A 5,723-nucleotide genomic window follows, 5' to 3' on the forward strand; every position below is an offset into this window, starting at 1 on the left:
CAGTTTGTAGTCGATCCTCCTGGAAACACAAAAAAACCCACACGTTTACGAGGGCTTAAGCCGGGGCAGACTGACGGAGCCGTGGCTGCCGGTCTGCACACGGAGCCACAGACAGAGGGGGATTAGAGAAGTCATTATAGTAAGCGCTGTTTGTGAGCGAGGGCCATTGTCTCAGGCGTAAACGGTGATTGTGGAGGTGTGGAGCCGGCGCAGGAATCACAAACGTCTGAGGAAACATCGAGCTTCATTTGGAGAGTTTTCAGCTTAACATCTTAGTTTTAATGAGTAGAAAACAGACCAAACCGTCTCTGAAGCGGGACAGGGCCGGGACTAAAGCGGGACTAGAGTCTGACTAAACTGCAAACAAAACCAGGACTGAACTAATGCTTAACTGGGACTAAACTGAACCTTTTAGAAACTGTTCCCACCTGAACCGAGCACAAACAACAAAGCTTCTGGAAAAAAGCTGGGAAAATATCAACAAAACTGAGACAAAAACAATGATGGAAATGTGAAAAAAAAGTGAGAAAAAATTGACAAAAAAGGGACGAAAAATGTATGAAAAAATGGCAAAAATGTCACAAAAATGTCACGAGAAATTGACAAAAAATTGACAAAAAATTGCCGAAAAAATTACAATTTTTTTTACAAAAAAGTGACAAAAATGTGACAAAAAAATGAAAAAAATGGATAAAAAATTGCAGAAAAAATGTCAAAAATGGGATAAAATGGGACAAAAAAATTTACAAAAATGTGATACAAATTTGACAAAAAAGTGACTAAAAATGTATGAAAAAGTGGCAAAAATGTCACAAAAATGTCACGAGAAATTGACAAAAAAATTGCCGAAAAATGACAAAAATGTGACAAAATGTGACAAAAAAATACAAAAATATGACAAAAAATTGATTAAAAAATGAAAAAAACAAAACAAAAATGTGACAAAAATCTGACAAAAAATGACTAAAAAAATGACTAAAAAGTTACAAAAATGAGTTGAATACCCAACAAAAAAATGATGGAAAAAAAATCTGATGACGTGAGGAAAAAGATCCTCTCGGTTCAGGCGGGAGTTAAGAGGTTAAAAAACTGTGCCTGAGACTCTGCCTATAGAAGAAAAAAAAAGTCACAAAATAAAACCATACATCCAGTTTGCATGAAGCATAAAACCTCTGAAATCACTGAACCACTTTCTCCTGCTGTTCCCATAGAGCTGAAATAAACGTGATCCATGTGAAAAATGTGGAGTATGTTTAGTATGTGCCTCGTCTCTGGCCGCTCTGGGCTTCCGTAGGTGAAAGCGTGTAATTTCCGTGTCATTACAGAGATTATAGTTGTGTGGAAGCCGAGAGGAGCGGGACAAAAGGGGATGATGTTGTGTCTTTCAGAAATGATCACAGGGCAGTTTGTAATTACCTCCAGTCAGGGTTAAAGGGACGGTCTGCAGCACATGCTCTCACTGCTGTACAAAGACAGACACTACTCAGCCTGGGACGTCCTGGAAAGATCTAATTACTTCATTAGCACAAACAGAGAGGCGTGTCCCTGTCGTCAGCTGTCCTGTCACATTTAAGGTTTGGTTGATTGCTTTTGTTTACACTTGACAGGCTCAAGTCTAGACTCAAAGTACCTGTTCTCCCCGGCCGTCAAACTGAGCCAGAGCTGGACATCGCTACAGTGTGAGTTTTATGACCGTTTTATGATGTGCACTGAAATATAGGACACACAACAAACTACAGAAAATAGGCTTATTTAACCTCTTAACTCCCGCCTGAACCGAGAGGATCTTTTTCCTCACGTCATCAGATTTTTTTTCCATCATTTTTGTAACTTTTTTGTCATTTTTTTGTCATTTTTTCGTCCATTTTTTCATAAATTTTTTGTCACATTTTTGTCACTTTTTTGTCATATTTTTGTAATTTTTGTGGTCACATTTTTGTCATTTTTTGGTCATTTTTTCACATTTTTGTCACATTTTTGTTGAATTTTAGTCACATTTTTTATCCAATTTTTAGCGCATTTTTGTTATTTTTTTGTCACATTTTTGTAATTTTTTCATCAAATATTTGTATTTTTTTCCCACATTTTTATCACATTTTTGTAAATTTTTTATCACATTTTTGTCATTTTATTGTCAATTTTTTATCACATTTTTTCCACATTTTTGTCACATTTTTGTAATTTTTTTGTAATTTTTTAGTCACATTTTTGTAATTTTTTCTTCAATTTTTTGTCAATTTCTTGTGACAATTTTGCCACTTTTTGTCAATGTTTTCTAACTTTTTTGTCACATTTCCATCATTGTTTTCGTCTCAGTTTTGTTGCTATTTTCACACCTTTTTTCCAGAAGCTTTTGGACTGGGGTAAAGCCAAACTGGAGAAAATGTGCTCGGTTCAGGCGGGAGTTAAGGGGTTAAAGGGACTAAATGGAGTTAAAAAAAAAAGTTAAATTAAGTATTTTCCTCCCCCGAGAATGAGCTCAGACCTGTTCACCACAACTGCCTCTAAAACCCTGCACTGTCACTCAGAAAGTTGTTAATTCGGGTCCGAAGTGCCGTCATGCACGAGCTTAATATGGAACCTGCAGTTACGCGTAAGACCTGAGGTGGCAGTAGTGAGCAAAAAATGGCAAACTTGCATCGAGCCCCTTTAAACAAAAGCCAGAACTGCACAGAAGCTCGAGTTCCTGCACTTGAACCTCAAACATGTCACTTTTCTGTGCGGATGATGAAAAACTGGACTTTCTCCAAAGCAGCTTTCTGATGAACTCCTGCTTTAAACAATTAACTCATTTATTTATGGCCCGATCGGGGAGTTTTCAGGAAAAGACACTCGTCACGTTTTTGAAGTCGAGAGCCGCGTTTGAAGCGACAATAAATTCCCGTGTGAACAAAGGCGTTTCAAACGGAGCTTCTGTGGCACACGTCCAGCTGTAAACACCGAGAGTTCACCGCACAATGGCTGTGATAAACATGTCCGAAAACACAAGGTCTGCGCTCAAATACAACGAAGTACATTTGAAATATTGATGATAAACAGAGAGGAAACAATAGGTGCTCATGGGCAGGAGAGAACAGGGCGGGGCTACAGAGGGGACAAGGCGTTTTTATACTGACATAAATATAACAAATAAATGTATTGCTAAGTTTTCCATTCGTTTTATGTTTTCAGATATAAAACAAATAAGGCCTTTTGCAAGTAAAAGTAAAAATTGACGATATTTTCAATGGCAAATTATTGAGAAGTAGAGGCAGGTTTCAATTAGCCTGGGACGATACGCCACGGTATCTGCAGAGTTGGACAAGTCACATTTAAGACTTTTTAAGACCTTTTTAAGACCACAAAATCTCAAAAATAAGACCTGTTTTTGAACGCGCAATATATGAATGGACTGTAAAGAAAATCACTGTCACAAAAATCCAAGTGTCAAACTGTTGTTTTTGATTTCACATTAGGCATTTTAACAACCATTCAAGTTTGAACAACCTTATCCCATAATAAGAATATTGAGATTGAATAATTACTCACAGTTATGGACTGAATGAAAGAAAACAGATATTTAGTTTTTGTGTTTAAAATGCTTTGTAATATTTGAGCTGGTAAACATTCACAGTTTCTAAAAATAAAAGCAGCTTTTCCACTCGTTTGCAAAGAACAAAACACTGTCAACTTTACAACCAGGGGCGGACTGGCCCTATGTCCATTCTGGAAGAGCACAGAAGGGCCACTGGCTCTGGGGCCACCGGTCTTCTCAATTTTATCCATAACCTCTTACCCCCCGCCTTAACCAACTTTACCCACATCTAAAAGCTTAGAAGACAAGCATCAAAATAGTGACGAAAACGAGGATGAAAACAGAACAAAAATGTGCTGGAAAAGCAACTAAAAAGTGACAAAAAATATGGCGAAAACAAGACAAAAAGCAAAGAAAAAAGCAATGAAAAATCCACAAAAAGTGACAAAATAATTTGACAAAAACACAGCAAAAACCCCACAAAAAAAGTAATGAAAAAACAACAAAAATGTGACGAAAACGCAGCGACAGCGTGACAGGGGGTAAGAGGTTAAAAAACGTCTTTGTGGAAGTGTCGCATTTACGCTAATTTGGGCCAGATCCGGCCCTCCAGCACAGAACCTCTGGGCATCATGTACAACTCCAGCATTTGTAGAAAGTGCACTGGAATAATAATAATTTTAAGGAAGAAATGACAGAAACCTACTTGAATTAAGAGATTCAAACTAAAGTATGAGTAGATTTGGTCTGGTCTTAGATCAGATAAAACATCTTATCACCAATGGAGCAAGTCATTATTCTCTTAACTCAGATTATATTGTATCATTTCAAGTGAAAAACAAATCTTTTTAAAAGTAAAAGTTATTATAGGTTATATACTTGCTCCATTGGCATCAGCATTTGTATCTTTATCTTAGATTAGTCCAAACAGACTCAAATTCAACATAAAGAACCTTTATTCAAGCAATTTTAAGTCATTTATCTAATTTAAGATGGCCATTTTTCCAGTGTAGTGCTTTACTTTGGCCTAAAATTGGTGGCTCCGGCCCTCGGTCTTTTTACAATGAAAAAAATTGGCCCTCCGTTAAGAAAACTTGCCTACCCCTGCACTAAAGTGAGATTTGTAACTTCTGCTCTATTAGCTGGTCAGAAACAATAACAATGCTCTATGACCAGTAGGTGGCGCTGTGCAGATGCCTATATTTTTCTCTATATTGGGTGAAATGTGACGCAGTGTGGCTTTACCCTGATTACCTAATGTTATTCCTGTTGTTATCTGCGCCGTAAACTGTGTCTTATCCTCCTCGACCTCGGAGAAACTGCTGCAATTACGAGGGAGTAATAAATATTCGCTGAAGTATTTTTATTGTTTTGAACTTTTGAGACATTTTCCACCTCGGAATGAAGCGAACAGAAAACGCCGGCCTTTGTGGTGATTAAACGAGACACATTTACGACGTGTGTTTCCATCCCATAAAGGTATTGTTGTAAGATATGGGCTCACACGCTCATACGTCTGACGATACTTATGGGCCAATACAATATGGTTGACGATACTTATGGACCGATACAATAAGTTTGATGATACTTATGGACCGATACAATATGGTTGACGATACGTATGGGTCGATACAATATGGTTGACGATACTTATGGGTCGATACAATATGGTTGACGATACTTATGGGCCGATACAATATGGTTGACGATACTTATGGGTCGATACAATATGGTTGACGATACTTATGGACCGATACAATATGGTTGACAATACTTATGGGCCGATACAATATGTTTGACGATGCTTATGGGTCGATACAATATGGTTGACGATACTTATGGACCGATACAATATGGTTGACGATACTTATGGGTCGATACAATATGGTTGACGATACTTATGGGCCAATTCAATAAGTTTGACGATACTTATGGGCCGATACAAAATGGTTGACGATACTTATGGGCCGATACAATATGGTTGACGATACTTATGGACCGAAACAATATGGTTGACGATACTTATGGGCCGATACAATATGGTTGACGATACTTATGGGTCGATACAATATGGGTCGATACAATATGGTTGACAATACTTATGGACCGATACAATATGGTTGACGATACTTATGGGCCAATTCAATAAGTTTGACGATACTTATGGGCCGATACAAAATGGTTGACGATACTTATGGGCCGATACAAT

The sequence above is a fragment of the Gobius niger genome (genome assembly GCF_951799975.1).
Source record: "Gobius niger genome assembly, chromosome: 18".
Classification (NCBI taxonomy): Eukaryota; Metazoa; Chordata; class Actinopteri; order Gobiiformes; family Gobiidae; genus Gobius; species Gobius niger.